Consider the following 17,829-nt stretch of genomic DNA (forward strand, 5'->3'; position numbering starts at 1 on the left):
AGTGGACTGGAAAGCTCATGTGTGAACAATGACAGCTTCATTGTATTAGTCAGTGGGGATGGTAAACACCACTGAGTGAGCATGTGTACTATGTGGCAGTCACATTCAAAATGGCTCAGTGAGTAAAGCAATGAATCTACATCAAATTTTGCATTAAGCTTGAACATTCCTCTGTGGAAACTATTCAGATGATTCAGAAGGTCCCAGCTATGGGCAACTGGTGATTGATAGCTTCATCATGATGACGTGACTGCTCATGCATCACTTCTGGTGTAGTTTTTTGGTGAAACATCAAGTCACCGCACCCTACTACAGCCCAGATTTGGAACCCTGCGACTTCTGGCTTTTCCCCAAACTAAAATCACCTTTGAAAGGGAAGAGATTTCAGACTGTCAGTGAGATTCAAAAACTATGAAAGGGCAGATTGGGAGAACTGTGTGAAGTCCCAAGGTGCCCACTTTAAAAGGGACTGAGGCATCATTGTTCCATGGACAATGTTTCTTGTATCTTCTATCTTCAATAAATATCTCTATTTTTCATATTACATGGCTGAATACTTTTTGGAAAGACCTCATATAACTTTTAATAGTCTATAACATGGGGAGGAAAGCATAAAAAGCCAGACTCCATCACTCAGAAGTATTCAATTTTATCATTTAGTATCTTTTTTGCATATATAAATATGTTCATGTTTTTTATCCATATATTATATAATTTCATGTCAATATGCCCACATAAACATGCTACTTTATCACCTTTTTAAAGGAAATGATTATAGGATGTAGTTACATGTCAAGAAATCTATAGCAATGTTACACAATGAGTGTTTTTGGATCTCTGGTGGTTTCCTGGACAGGTTAGCACTTACAGTAGAAAATAAATCAAATTAATTTGTTTTTAAACATAATATAAATTTAACCACTAAGATTGATTATGATTTTTACAAAAATCTTATGTTCTTAATAAAAATTAATGCTCTCTAATTTAATGCATGTACATAAGGGCTATGTTCGTGACTTGTTTCAACTTACATTAAATTAAAAGTCTAATTCTTGGAGAGATGATTTTCACAGGATTTGCATATTAATGTTCACATTCATTAAGTTTGCAAGCTTTACTGTTTTCTGTTGTATTGCAACATATCAATGGGTCAAAAGTTTTTTGTTCAGGGTAAAGGAAATGATGAGAAAAGGAACAGCAAAACTATGATTTAGAATGACATAAATGTTTTAAGCTCAGTAATTCAGTGTATTATTGTTGTTTTTAAACTTGGTCAAGTCTCTTTTCAGTAGTTGGGCAAGAGAGTGGGAGGACTCAAAAGAATTGTGCAGAGGGTATAGTGTAAGAAATTGAGACTTTGGAGGTGGTTCAGTTTCTATTAATGCAAAGGTCTGGGGAGATAAAGAGAAAGGTCATTAACTCTGAGGAAAATTGATTATCATTGAGAGTGGTGAAAGGAATTTAAAATATAGAGAAACATTCTGGGACAGAAGCTAAAATTCAGTTGCTTTAAATAGTTCCTCCAGAACAATGTTAAATAATATTGAGGCTAAGGAAAAGAACTCTTTTATTCCTAACTGCAGTAGACATGCTCCTAGATATCACCCTTCAACATGGTGTTAAATGTTGGTTTGAAATATGTCTTTTTATCATCTATTTTAGAAAATGCATTATTTCTACTTTTAAAAACTAAGTTTTTTGACACTTAGTTATGTTTGCATATGTTTTTCTCTTGATGTTTTCATATGCATTAATATTTGAAATATGTTTTCTCATTATCACTTCCTCTTCTTTCTATCTTCCTTTCACTAGTTACTTGACTCCAACAATCTTTTGATCCCCACCAGAATCTATAAACCATGGATGAAGTCACCTTCTTATGCCCCTCATCCTTCTTGTGTCATCAATATCTTCTTTAAATTCAATGACATTATAATTCCAACCTTGGTGAATGGCCAATATTCTAGGGTTAAAGTGTTATAGAGTGAAAACCAGTGTCCTCTGGAGTCTACACTCTGAGAAAATAAGGCACAGAGCATGTCTGCTAGGTGATTAATTCATTCCTTACACATAATACCAGCCAACAAGGCATAAACATCTTGCATCAATATCTACTCTGCAGAACTATTCTTTTAAATGATATAAAAAAATTTTATTCTATAAAAATAATCATCTAGATTTATAGAAAACTTTACTACGAGTAAATTTCTGATAAAATACTCCAGTTTTCTGTCCTGTAAAGCAGAAGAAAGATGTTCTATTGTAGGAGTTACAAAATCAGGACCTATACTTTATCTAATTTATTTGTATCTATACTATAAAGTGCTCTTTTGAAAGTTTTTAAAAACAGTTGATATTTTGCCACCATTGTAAACATTATTCACTATTTACTAAGCATGTACCAGAATCTATTTTTTTTAATTCCACATCCTGAGCACAGTAAACAGAAAAGAAAAATAACCAGCAGAGCTCTGCCAAATATTAACTGTTATTCTTCTTTCCTTGGAATCCTTATTGAAACTTTGGGAAAGCATAATTTATCATTAGCAATATATCTGTGCTGTTAAAAAAAAAACCCACTTAAATTTCTTGTCTGTGAGGTAGAAACCATAAATTAGATTTTGCCTTGGTAATTAATGATGAAACTTTTAAACTGGATAAATATAATATACAATAAGTATTCTGGACATGAAAGCTAGTAAAAGCTTTCCATATGTCTTTTTCTAAGGGAGCAGCCAGATTTACATGTCAGTAGGACCATTTTTTGTTGCGTAGAACAGTAACCAGTATACAGAGGCCTAACAAGAGTGTTTGTTCTTCACACATAGCAAGCTGTCTGAAGGTGGGACATCAGTATTTGTGAAATGTCTTCATTATGCTTGGTAATGTCCTAGATCCTTTTATCTTCTTGATGAGCCCTCCTTGGTAGAATAACGCTTTGTTCATCTTGTCATCATAAAGAAAAACAGGTTTTCTTAGGAAGGAGAGAGGGATATTCGGTCATCATTAAGCAGTTTTCAACACGGATCTTATTTCTCATATAAGAAAGATCACCGGTGCCTAACATTAAGTAAACAATTTTATCAATCTCATAATAGAAATGGACAGGCGAAACTGTTGTGAGCCCATCATGTATCTTTGTGAGAATTTGAAAAAGGCGGTATGCTGAGGGAATGCAGACATACCTTGGAGTACATACCTTGGTGCATGGAGGATGACTTAGATTTCAGCCTCCACTTACCTGTTTGCCAAGTTCCTGTGTTCAGTGAACAACCTGATCAGCTGTATGGGGCAGCACCAAGGACAGGACAGAAGTAAGGTAGGAGGTGTTAAGTGACTGATTTTGGCTTCTTTGACACAGATCCTGTTGGTTCTAATTGCGCAGCCTTTCTTTCTTTGGAAGCAAAGTCAACCATGCTCATCAATTACCATGTGTTAGCTGAAACTGTGAAGCAGATGCATGACATAGTTTGCATTCTTAAAAACATTCTCTTGATGGCTTGTAAACTTTTGACAGCTGATGAGAAAAAAGAGAAGGAAAATCTACTTCCTAGGAATATTTAAGAAAAACTTCAAGTCATCAAAAAGTCAATGAGTAGGTTATTAAATAAATGTAAAAAGTTACAACTATTATCATAAAATTGTATGAATAACTATCTGAAGGAAGCAATATTCTCCTGTGCAGCTAGAGGAATATAGCCAATAGTGCTAAAAAGGGAAATACTCAAACTATGATCATCCATCCTTCACTGTCTTTCTGCTGGATTTAGAAAACTTTTCCCACCTCAGGGTAGAATAGTTTAACAATACCCAAAGGAAGCACATGATATCCTTTAGCTATGATTGTATTTACTCCATCTTTCCTGTTTCATCTTGATAAAGATGCTGTTGCCATCATTCTAAATGGGATAGGTTTGCAGAACATAAGATGTGATCCCTCTTTAAATAGAATACTTGCCAATCATCCTTAACTGCTTTCTCTTAAGCACTTTGTCTTTTAGGCAGGGTTATCAAGAGTAAGCTCAGCTCCTTCTTTGGAGGTGTCAGATCTTATATTACCTCATTACTCCTTGCCCTCTCCTCAATTCAGTTCTGGTTATTTTGTCTTGTGTTTTGTTTAAAAAGAAATGTAGCAATGGGAATACATTCTGATTAAGGAAATAGCCTTCAAACTAAATACTTTATTTACATAATGTCAAAGCAACACAGAGGAGACTTAAAGAAGTCACCTGCCTCAGCGCTTATCCCACTTTGATCATTTTTCAAATGGTTACAATCCATTAGCCACTTTTCTTCTTATTGTTTTTAAATAGCCTATAACATTTCTTGATATTGTTTGGTGTTAATCAGCTTTGTGTCCATTCACTCATTCATTTGTTATTAATTTCTTGGTTTATTTTATTATTAATTTCTTGATTTATTGTATTATATTCAGAAAGTACTATTTGTAGCAATTCTACTTTATGAATCTTACCAGTGCTTTCTTTGTGGTATAATATAAGATTGACCTTTATGAATATTTCTTGAGACAAAGTTGTGCACTTTATTATTAAAGTATAAATTTCAATATACATTTATAAAATACACTTTAATGATTATCAGTATTGTGCATATATTTCAACATTTTTGCTCCACTTGATCATAACAATGGTATAGGTTGATTCTTATCTATTGCTATAACTGAAATTTTTGAACTGACCTCTCCATATCATTTTATAAGTTCATATATATATATATATATATTATGTTCTCTGAATTTCTTTATCTATTTGGAAGTTTGTATGCTTTTAACTTTTTTTTACCATGTTTTCTTGTATGACCAATTGCATTCTGGGTTGTTAGTGTTTAGTGCCAATTTTCAGTGACGTCCACCTATTGCTTATACAATGAATCAATGGATTTATTCAACTTTCTTTTTCCTTTTTCATCTCTTCTCAATTTTTAGTTGAAATATTTCCTTTTGAAAATGTTTAACATTTATGTATTATTCTTTTAAGCTTGTCTTCAGCCTTTGTTTTTATCTTAGATATGTAATTAAATATATGCTTTCTTCACCACAATTTCTTTTGCTAAAGTTTCTCCAATTTTCTCTTGGTTATATTAAGTTCAGTCTCTACTCTTACCCAAGAAGAGCTCATGGGTACAAAAATCTTCCAGTTACTGAATGTTTAATATTGATTTTCTATGGCCTTGATACTTGAAGAACAGCTTATCTGGGAACAAAAATCATTGGTTCACACTTCTTATCCTTGAGTTTCTTGAGAACACTGCTCCATTGTTGACTTACTTGTAAGGCTTCTTTGAAAGTCTAATGCCAGTCTAATTTATTCTTTCTTGTAAATTCTTTGGTAATGTGGTCCACACATATTGAAGATTTTTTAACATTAAAATTTAATATTTTAATAGTATATATCACTGAGTTGGTTGCTGAAGGAAAATTTTCCCAGAAATGTGGTAGGACCTTTCAATATATAAACTGAAGTCTTCTTTTATTTCTGAAATGAGTTCTTAGATCATATTTTTAAGTGTTAGTCCTGCTTCATTGTTTTGTCAGGAGTAAATAATTATATGTCTTGAATTTTGTTTGATAGTCCTGTTTTTTTCTCTTTCTGTTTTCTCTTTCACATATTTAATGACTTAATTTTCATCCTTTTGATTGTTTTCTTCCTTTTAGTCAGTAACTGTTGTGCATTTTCTTTGAATTCATTCTCCTTTAACTATCTTGTAAATTTAAATTCATTTCTTGTATTATTTTGTTTTTCTCTTCCATTTCTTTTCTGAGTTCAATAATTTATCATTTATTTATTCCTGTTTTTTAAATATATTTTTGTTTTTAATTTTTGAAGGTATGATTTCAGTCTTTTAGTTTCATATATTCAGCTGAATTTTTATAGATATTTAATTCAATATGTAGTGTTGTTTTACAGTTTTATTACACTGTTTTGAGGGTAGAAGGTGCTTAGTAGCATAAATATTTAATTCCCATTTTCTATTTTATTATTTTTAGTAGCTTTGTATAATGGAAATTGCTTGCATTTCTAAATTCCCTGGACCTCTGTAGTAGTTTAAGGTTCTTTGTGCAATTATAATTCAAGAACATATTCTGTTAAATTAAAAGACTGCAGTCTCCTTAGCAGAGGACTTTTTCTTTTTTCTTTTCTTTTCTTTCATAAATGAGGAGAGGGTCATTAAAAAATTCTTTAGCTTTACTTATGTCTTGAAAGATTCTAAAAATTTCCCCCTCTTCTACCGTTTACCACCCAGTCTTCAGAGTGTCTCTCGGTCTCCCTTTCTTTTTACCTTCGCTGTCCCAGAAGTAGCACCTTTTCAAGACTGCCTCCTTGAGCCCTATGCGCTCACTTACACCCCTTTTCTGTAGTCAGTGTTCTAGTGGACCAGAACTCTTTCAGGACTTTTGTTTGTAAGGAAGACTTTCTTTTCCTGGAAGTGGTTTTACTTCACTCTTTTGTTCTTTATTTTGCATGATTTTTTTGGACTTTCCTACTTCTCTGCAAAGACTTCCATCAGGGACTTGATAAATAGGTATGCTGTAAATTGGTATTTATTTTATTTAAAAATTTTTTTACTTACAAATCATTTTCAATTTGTTATGTTGATAAAGTAGGAGTTGTACTGATTGTCTGTGTAGTTTGGGGAGTGATGAGAGAGATTTGGATTTAGACAACTGCACAGCTACCTGGACGTCTTCTATTATCTCTCTTTTATGGATCAGGAAATGAAGACTCAGTAAATTCAGATGATTACTGAGATCCAGCTTACTTGTCACATGGCTACTTAACCACATAATGTCTCTGAAATAAAAAAAATAGTATATATAATTTAAATTTGCAGTGCATACAACCCACATGTCTTATTTACAGCAATTACTCCAGGAAACAAGATTGATATGGTAGCAAAATAGAATATCAAAGTGGCCAAACGGTTTGGACAACAGCTTTAAAATCATTTGGTCCAAGCTCTAATGGAGGATAAGTGAGTAAGGTCAAAACAAACAGACTGTCACAAGCGTAGGTTCATGATATATCTTTTCTATAAGTCAGCCAGGCAACTGCTTGGCTAGCTGCCTGCTGCGCAGCCCGGCACCAAGGAATAGACAAGAGTCACACACAGTAACTATGCTATTCACTCAGCTTTCATTGAATACAGGTTCGCTCAAAGTAGAACATCAACATATGTTAATATCCTACTATCCTGCTCACACTGTACCATTTAAGAGAAATATACACACACACACACGCACACACGCACACACAGAGCAATCAGTGGGGGATAACAAACCCTGAGTCCCAGAGTCTCAGTCTGCAGGCCTGGGAGACAGCATGGTGGGCAAAGGAGTTGGCAGCATCTTGCAAGGAAGGATCAACAGAGTGAGGTGGGCAGCAGGGCAGGCGACATCCTCAGTCCAGCAGGGCAAAGCCTCCGGTGGCTAATGCCAAGGAGATTAGTGTGGCATGGAGCAGCACTCTGGTGTGGGGCTGGGCTGCCTCAGCAGTGGACTGGAACCTACCTCAGTTATACCTTGAAAGTGGTGTACTTCACCCTCATGGGTCTTTTGATAAGTGTCTTGGCACCCCTGGTGCCAAGTGGGGAATTTCCCCAGGAGCCTCTCTATGGGTGGTCCTTCCTTGCAGACATGGCTGTTCTGATCATATGTGCAGATATCTTATGTATGTCTCCTTTCCAGATGTGTCTGCTCTCACTTAGTAGTTTCCCAAAGTGTTATGGCTGACTGGCAGCCATCTTGGTTGGCACGAGTGACTCCACTTTGTTTTATATACTTTATGCTATCTTGATTGGACCAATGCCATTAATTGGTCCTGCTCTCCATACAGACAAACTGTGAAAACAGGCAATGTGAAACAGATTGTGTCAGGGTACATACACAGTGAGCAAAAGCAATTTCAGCAATAGCAAAGAAGTAAGAAGGGTGGTGAGGTTAGAAGGATGCCATTTGTTTCCAGGGAGTGAAATCAGCATAAGAATTGGCTTCAGTCCAGGATAAGTACAATTAGGGAGATAAATCTGCACTTTCATGAAAGCATAAAAACCAAAAGAGAAGAGAAGAAGAAGAAGAAAGAAATTAATGGGCTGTAATCAGTCTTTTGGATAATCCTCATCATTATTTATATCTAGACAATTAAGATTTGTATTTGCTTGGGTACATGTAATCTTGTGAAAATGGCAAGATGTATATTCAAGGAGTAGTTATTTTCAAATATCTGAAGACTCAAAAAATGAAGCTGTATAGAGGACAGATAAATATTACTTAAAGGCGTAGAGGAAGTGGATCTATGAACACGTAGGAAGATAAGTGCCTTTGGAAGAACTAAATATTCCCAGTGATACATTACATTTCTATGCCTCAGATGGATTCTGAGAAATGAATGGTAAATACAACCTCTGGATCTAGGGGATGTTTAATGTGAAATAAATGTAAGTTCAGCATGTTTCTCAAAAATCTTAAGCTTCCAAGATGTTAAGAGACTTACCAAACCAGTCTAAAACCATATCTGTCTAATACCAATCTTATATGTTTCTGGAAAACAGGCTTAAAGTCTTGATGTTATCGTTATTTATGTATTATTTTCATATTCTCAGGGGGAATGTGGCCTGTTGGAGTAGACGTATAGCTAACTAGTAATTCTGTAATCTTAAGCTGTTTTATGTCCTGGTGTTTTATTTCATATTAAGAAAATGTTTCTTCTATGCCTATTTTTTAAAAAAATCAATGAACACCTAACTCATAAAGAACAGAGATGTAATTTCTAAGTGGATAAATCTAATTCTTGGGAACACGAACAACATTTAAGATTGTATTCAATGAGGGCATGAGATTTTACTGGGAGGCATATAGAAAACGGTTGAAATTAGGGCCTTTTTTATTATTTATATTGAAGTAAATCATTTAGAGCATATAGTCATCTACTTCATTTGATTTCATTGTTGATTGCTCTCTCCATCTAAAAATTTTCTTGTTTTCACAGACCATTTCTCTCTCTTCCTTTCTTTTCACTTCCTTTGGGAGGAAATGTTATATTAATTTTAATTTTAGTTTTTTAAATTTTGATAAAGTACACATAATATAGTGTTTATAATCAGAACCATTTTTAAGAGTGCAGTTCAGTGATATTAAATATATTAAATATAAATATAAATATAGATATATATGTAGTTGTGCAATGATCACTGCCATCCACCCCTAGAATTCTTATCATTTTGTAAAACTGAATTTAATCCCTTAAACAATAACTATCATTTTCCCCTCCTTTCAGCCCTTGGTGAACTACCATATACTTTCTATCTTTATAGTTTTGACCATTCTAACTATCTTATATAAGTAGATCATATAATATTTGTCTTTTTGAGATTAAGTTATTTCATGTAGCATATCTTCAAGATTTGTCCATGTTATAAAATATAACACAATATTCTTTAACACATTGCATATGGGTGATGAGAATTCTCATCACTTCTATAAAGCATTTAAATACCCCGGTACACAACATGTTAATTTTAAGGCAGAATAATATGTATATATTATACACACACATATACACATATATGAATTATGTCCAGAAAAAGTCCAGCCATTGTTAATATAATGGGAATGGTTTGTGCAGCATCAATGTAATCTGGCAGACAAGGAGAATGGACTGTAATGTGGATGTATGAACAATGATGACTTCACTGTACTAGGAAGTGGGGGTGGTAGACGCCACTGAGTGAGCATGTTTACTCTGTGACCGTCACATTCAAAATGACTAAGCAAGTAGAGTAATGAATCTGCATCAAATTTTATGTTAAGCTTGAACATCCCTCTGTGGAAACTATACGGATGATTCAGTGGGTTGCAGCTATTGGCAACTGGAGATTGATGGTTTCATCACAGCAAGTGCCCACTCACACATCACATTGGTACAGAGTTTCTGGTGAAACATCAAATCACTCAAGTGACTCAGCCCCCTACAGCCCAGATTTGGTATCCTGTGATGTCTGCCTTTTTCTAAAACTAAAATCACCTTTGGAAGGGAAGAGATTTCAGACTGTCAATGACATTCAGTAAAATACAGTGGGGCAACTGATGGCAATTGGGAGAAGTGTGTGAGGGGACTGAGGCATCACTGTCTTGTGCACAATGTTTTTTGTATCTTCTTCTACAAATGTCTCTATTTTTCACATTACATGCTGGGTACCTTCTGGACAGACTTCACATATCACATACTTATTCATTCTGCATTAGTGGATGCGTAGGTTGCTTTACTGCTTTAGCTATTATAAATAATGCTTGTAGAAACTGGGTAAACATATATCTCTCCAGGACATTGTTTTCAATTCTTTCGGATGTACACCCAGAAGTAGAATTGCTGGATCATATGGTAATTTTATTTTTAAGTTTTTGAAGAACTTCCATATTGTTTTCCATGCAATTATCTTAGTTTATATTTCCATCACCAGTGTACAAGTGTCCCAATTCCTCCACATCCTTCTCAATACTTGTTACTTTCCTTTACTTTTTTTATCATAGCCATTCTAATGGGTGTGAGGTGGTATCTCATTGTAGTTTTTGTTTGAATTTCTCTAACAGTTAGTGATGTGTTAAGCATCTTTTCATGTGTTAATTAATTGTTCACATGTCTTTGGAGAAACGTCTATTCAAGTCCTTTACCCATTTTTTAATGAAGTTGCTTGTTTTTGTTATTGTTGAGTGGCAGAATTTCTCCATGTATTTTGTATATTCTATTTTTTCTTTTTTCTAAGCATTTTTCTACCTCCTATGAATATATCTTTAAGTATAGTCTGAAACTTATGTAATCAGAATCACCTGGGATATGCTTTGAGAATATATTTTCTCTGTATCCACCACTCGACCTGGTCAATCAGTCACTAGATTAGGGACCCTGGATGGTGCATTTAACAAACTTTCTGAGTGAAACTTCAGAAGTATTAAATTTTGAGAACCATTTCCTTAAATGTTAGACCTTTCTAGAGTTTCTTTCCCAGCTCACTGTTCTCAATTTCATGGTTTAAGTACCAGCTACTGATGCACTGACAGCTTTCAATGGTATTATATCTGTTCTGACCATTTATTTTCATATAACCAGCAGACCCAGACACCCCAAAGTCAACACTTGCAAAACTTAACTTATCATCTTTCCCCACAAACCTGCTCTTTCATCTGTACTTTCCATTGGTAGCACCATCAACTACTCAGTCACTAAAGTTAAAAATTTGTAAGTTAGAAAACTGGAAATGATCTTTAATGTCTCCTCTACTTTACCCCTTTCTCCAACCGTTCAGTCAATACATTCAACAGATTTACCCCCATGTATTTCTTAAACATTTCTGCTTCTCTGATTCAGCGACCATTGGTTCAGGCTATCCTGCACCATGTCTCAGGTGCACCACCTTCTCTCTCTTCTTTTAAAACCATTTCATTTACAGCCCACTGTTTGGCTTTTCTAAAAACAAAGTATATCAGTGCAGGTACCAACAGGAAATAATGGGCATTTTCAAAATAAGATAATTCAAGGAAGTTTTTCTTTCACAATGAACAATTGTCATAGGTTTGTGTGTGTAACAACCAAACACAACAGATGGTATAATAATCTAGTCAAGGCGTTGTCACCTTTTAGTTTCATGGGATGAGGTGAGGGACTTGTTACTAGAATACTGAAAAATTAAGTGGGTAGTGCTGGCTGATTTAAAAGAAGTAGAGATCTTTGATTGAGGGACACCCCACATCAAAGTGCGTTCAGAGCACACCAGATAAATAACCTGTTCTCATTCCCACTCTCCCTCTGAACTCCGTGCTGGAGTGCCTATTAGCCAAACCCGACTGAAAATCAGAAAGCATGGGAACCCCTTGGTAGAGTCTGTACTGGTTAGTCTCTAGACAGAGCACAGAACTGAGAAAAATAGAGAATGGATATAGGAAGACAGTAGAACAATCCAGCACACAAATCTTACAGTGTAACTTCATTGCTTATAAATATTTGGACTTCCCCATCTCCTGGTAGGCAAAATTTCTGTTCTTTAAAATGAAACACAAGCTATTCTGTATTTCCTCATTACCCCTGTGGCAGCCTCTGCCGGGCTTACCATGTTACAGAATGCAAATTTCTTGTGCTTTCATATTAAGCTCTTAGTATTCTCACCTCCATGTTTTGGTTCAAATCTTCCCTTCTAGAGGAAATGTTTTCTTCCTCCCTCTAGGTTCTCCCAAGAAATGGCTCAGCCATATATCTCTAATACCCCTCTCCCTATTTTTATAAAATCCTGGTTTGGCTAATTACTGGTTCTCAGTATTGTCCGAATCATTGGATTTACCGCATTGTTTCATTATTATCTATTTATGTGTTTCTGTTCCAAAACACACTCAGAATTCCTTGAATTCAGTTTATAGTCTGAGGGCTAAGCCCCTTGCCTACTGGTTGAAAGAAAAAAATGAATTAGTAATTTCTCCCTGTCTCTTCTCTCTTGCTATTCATGTGTTAATAGTCAAAGGAATTGTTTTCAGATTTCTAACAAATGGTGTGCATCTAAGTACCTCTTACTGGGGCTGCAGCCAGCATTAATATTGAAATGGTAAGTAATGGCCAATTTTGTTTCCTTTGTAATGGAAATTGATGAAAGGAAGATTCACTGTGGATAATTAGATTGATTTTAGTTTTACCACTTTAATATCCAGGCAGTTCTTGAAAGTGATTGTTGTAATTACAAAAAGACAAGCTGATACAGAGAGCCACTGTTTATTTTTCTCTCTCCAGTCTAGAGTCACTGTGTTGGTAAAATGAATTCCTTAATTCTTCTAATCCTCCCTTTTGGCATACTTTCCTTAAACGTACACATGTCTCAGATAGGCTTCAGAATATAGGGGATATTTATGAGCCCATTTGTGATATTTAGAATGGGTATAGCCTCTCATCCACTGTAATGCTTTCAGTCAAATAAAGTGTCAAGGAGATAAATGCTGGCATCCACACTACAATCAATTATTCTTTATAATGACAGTGTTGTAGGTGCTATTTTAAATTTTAGTTAGAAACGCTGAAAAAAATATCGGGAGTAGGAAGAAGTTTTCTCCCCCTATCCTGCTCCAAACAATAACAGCCATTACATCTTGTTGTAATTATTTGATAAATTTCCCATTAGATTGTGAGTTATGTTAATGGGAGACATTGGTTTGATTGCTTGACTGTTATATCATTAACACTAAGTACAGTGAATGACTTATGTTAGGTGCTTAATACATATTGAGGAATGACTACAGGAATGAATAAATAAATCCACTAGCTCTAGTCTCTTGGCTGTTATAACTGTGCTGTGTATTGTATACATCAGAAACTTATAAATCATGTCATCAAATGTTCAAATAATGTTATCTTATTGTCATGCATCTACTTGTGCAAGAAAGTATTGTAAGCATTTTACATGCATTAACTCATTCAGCTCTCATAACAATTTTAGAGGTAGGCGTTATTACTATTTTATCACCGTTTTTTAGTTGTGTGAACTGAGAAAAAAAGTGCTTATTTTCCAAGGTCACATAGTAATAACAGAGCTAATTAATCTTATTCAATGCCCACAAAAACCTGATTATAATTTGGCTCCTGCATCTTACAGACAAAGGATGAGTGGGTCATAGACAGGATATCTGTTTACTTCTATTCCACATCATTTGAGGTGATAAATACCCTTTGACCCTCTATTTGTAAATTATTTTGAAGTATATAATATTCTAAAAAATGAAATTATAAAACATACTTTGTTTTTCTCAAGGCATAAGTGTGGGAATTATAGCATAAAGAGAGCATACACGGACATGGAAAGCAGTCCTGGGTGTGGATTCTGACCTGGACATTTACTACTTAGCCTTCGCTAAGCTGTTGAACCTTTCTGAGCTTCAGCTTCCTCATTTGTTAGGAAAGGAAAACATTCTGATAACTTTGCACAGAGTTTTAAAGATTAAATAAGATAAAGATGATCAAAAGTCCACTGTTAACACTGACTGTCACACAGCTGCTACTTGATTACAGTGCATTGGTGGCTGCTAAGACTATATTGTTTAAGAGTGCACATTGCATTCCGCTGCTTGACGCATCCTAGGGAGGTGAGGGCTCATTCCCACTGCTCCACTTCACATCACTGTGTCCTGTTTTCTGTTATTCATTTCCCACACTTGAGCTGTTGAGGATGCTTGGTCTTTCTCTATATGAACCAAAGACTCTTCCAAATGCAAGATATAAAAGTACACAAACATCATTCTACCATGAGTTATCCAGAATATTTTTTCTTTCATCTTTTAGGTAATTAAAAACAAACAAACAATAACAACAATAACAAACATTACTTAAAATTTGAGGAAAAGAAGTTATTTTAAGATCTTGATTTAAGTGTTGCTTTTATTCCTATGGAACTTTGGAAGAGGTTCTTTTTAAATGAAAAAACAATAAGACTATCAAAGACTAAAGGAGCTTGTTGGATGTCTCAATGAATAAGAACCAAGATGTTTAATTCCATTTACTAATTGTATTTTTAAAGCAAGATTATCACAGAAATAGATTATGTTCATAGAATATAACATGTGTTCAGAGGGGCACATTAATTGTTTTCCTTTAGGAAGGTATGGTGAATTGTTTTACAACTAACTGATACCATTTTAGCTTATCATTATTTCCACAGTGCCTTGAAAACTACCTAATCAATATACTTCATTTAGCTCTTTGCCAGCTTGATAACAAGGTGTAAACTGGGGAGACCTAAATGCAAACTATAATTTATTTTTTCTATAATCACTTTAAAAAGTGAGTGAAAATGGGGAATGTGTTTTATGTTTGTTATATTGTTATGAACTGAATTATGTCTTCTCAAAATCCACATGTTGAAACCCTAAGCCTCCCTGTGACTATATTTTGAGATAGGACCTTTAAAGAGATGATTAAAGTAAAATTAAATCATAAGAGTGGAGCTCTAATCTGATAAGTCTGGTGACCTTATAAGAAGAAGATGAGCTCGCTTACCCTCTCTCTTTCTGCATGCACACACAAAGGAAAGGCCATGGAGAGACATAGTAAGAAGGTGGCTTTTTGCAGGAAAGAGAGGTCTCACCAGAAATAAACATGCTAGTACTTTGATCTTGGATGTTTAGCCTTCAGACTATGAGGGAAAAAAAGTGTCTGTCTTTTAACTTAACCAGTCTCTGGAATATTTTTATGACAGCTTGAGGTTTTATATATATATAAAATTTTAGTTGGTGTATATAATGAATATCAAATATCAAGTTCTGTTGTTTTAATGTCCACTTCAATCATATAATCTAAAATAATGCACATTTTTATGTTACACATTCTAAATCTCTTCATACTGCTTTAAGTTAAAAATGGTATGTTGAAGGGAACTTATAGATAATTTGATATGCCACAATGGTTAATGTCATTTATTAAGTGTTTACAGAATTACTTCATTACAATTGTGAATCCATCTAATAGTCAATTAGATGTCTATTTTCATAAGTGCTAGTATAGCACAATGTTATGTTGATGTTAAATTTTGTCTCGAGCTAGTACATAACAAAAATATAGTGGATGTCTTCCTAATGGTTCATGATTATAATTATAATAACTCCAATTTGACACAACATTATCTCTTCATGAATTAATTGCAGAACATTCACATGAGCTTTTTTACTGGAGTTTAGGTAATAAATCCCAATGCATTACAAGGACCAATTTGCTTTGGAGAGTTTTGTCTTTGTCTTTCTGAAGGTAAATACACTGGCAAGCTTCCTAATAATGCCCAGAAGACAAATGCCAACCATTCTAAGTAGATTTTCCTTCTGTTTCTTCAGTATGTGCTCTCCCTGAATAAAGATAAGATCACTGCCCTTTTAAAGACAGCATTTCAGTCATTGATTGGTAGTGGGCACAAGTGTTGATAATCAAATAATAATTGTCATTTAGCTTTATAATTATGCCATAAGCACAACTAGATCCTCAATCAGATCCAGAATTCTTAAATCCTCTGTTTCCAATCCCAAAGCCCTGTAAGGTTACCTCTTTTCTAAGTATTATAGGAGCCATAAGTTGTAGATTTCTGAAGTAAGGAATCACAGACAAGCCCTGTTTTTGTTCTTTATTGTTTCTTTGGATTTCACTTTCAATGTTGGAGGTGCCTCCCACTCCTTCATGTGTTTATGTCAAAACACTGAAAGGACACTTAAATTCCCAAGTGGAAATTCACATCAGTTCATGTATTTCTAGGACATACATGAAAGCATTATAATACTGCAAAAATTCTGCCTAGCTCCTGGCATGTCAACGGTTTGTGATGTTTCTTTGTGGGCAGCCCGATAACATGTCAGGAACTGAAGATGAAGGAGTGCCTGTTGTCCTTGGGTAGCCTGAGCCATCTCAGAGGTTTCCCTTCATTATTCTCCTCTCCATTCTGATTCAGCACCCATCTCCATGTCAGGACCTGGCAGTGATTTTCTGGACCCATAAAAGACCGTGTATTAAGGGAAAGAGCTATTAAGAGGCCATTTTGTAGGAGCACAGAATTAGTCAGTGGTTGGTTTCAGTTTAAAGCTGCTTCCAAAAGAAAAATATACATAAAATATTATTACATATCTTCAGGATGGCCATAAAAGTATTTTTACAAAAAGACAGCACACATTTCTTAAGCATTGGTCCTTTGGGGTTGCATGTAGAGAATTCTAGCTTGAAACTCTAGGTCCTAAAGAAAAGGGCGGATGCTTTGGCCTGACCTCCTCACTCGCTCACACAGAGCCCATAATTCAGCCTGACTTTTTCAGAATCTCCACTTTGCATTGGTGTGCTTTAAGAACCAGAGGGTGCACATGGATCTTGCTTATGTATTTCAACTTTAAGCTTTTTATCTGGAATGGAAGTAACAGGTATTATGATGGGTGAGATGCTGGCCATTTACTAGCCTAAAGAAAACAAATAAAAATAGTAAGCCAAGGAAAGTCTGGAGTTTAAGCAACATGTAACCATCTAACCCACTCTTTCCAACCTACAAGAAAAAGGACAGTTTTAAAAAAATACTTCATAGTAGGGACAAAATTTTTTTTCTGTAAAAGACTATACATAGTAAGCATTTCAGGCTTTCTGGGCCATATACTTTCTATCGCAATTACTGAACTCTGCTGTTAAGATGCCAAAGCAGCATCACTGCTAATACTTAGGTGAATAAGCATAGTTACATTCCAATAAAACTTTATTTATGGACACTGAAGTTTTGTATAGTTTACACATGCACAGAATATCATTCTTCTTTTGAGTCTTTTCAATCTGGTCTAGAGATAGATTGATGTGTTACATGTGTCATCAGTTTTCCAAGTATCCTAATATAACCTGGAAAAGCAGTACATTATATATATACACATACACCTATATAAAGCCTAGCCAGTAGTGCCTTAAGTAATGTGATAAATCTAGTTTCTTCTCTTTCATTGAGCTGTTTCTACACTGCTGTCTCATCATGTACTATGCAGACATTCAGACCCTGTGTTAGTCATTTCTTGATTGCAATGTTAGAGCTGAAAGACTGTTAGTGGAGGCTTCTCCATTTGAGACTGCTCAAATGTCAGTCTAAAGTGTAGAAATTCACTAGTTGGATTCAGGATGCTGTTGTGATTCTGTTGTGTATAACTGTCATTGTGCAAAGCCCCCACCACTAGCCTGGTGCCCTTAGGCAAGGTCCTCCCCATCCTTGCTCCTAAAATGAGGGTAACAATTGTACTTAGCTTATAAAGATTGAGACAATTAACATATGTAAAACCTTTAGAAC

This window comes from Furipterus horrens, unplaced genomic scaffold (assembly GCF_987537825.1).
Source record: "Furipterus horrens unplaced genomic scaffold, mFurHor1.1.pri manual_scaffold_2, whole genome shotgun sequence".
NCBI classification, from domain to species: domain Eukaryota; kingdom Metazoa; phylum Chordata; class Mammalia; order Chiroptera; family Furipteridae; genus Furipterus; species Furipterus horrens.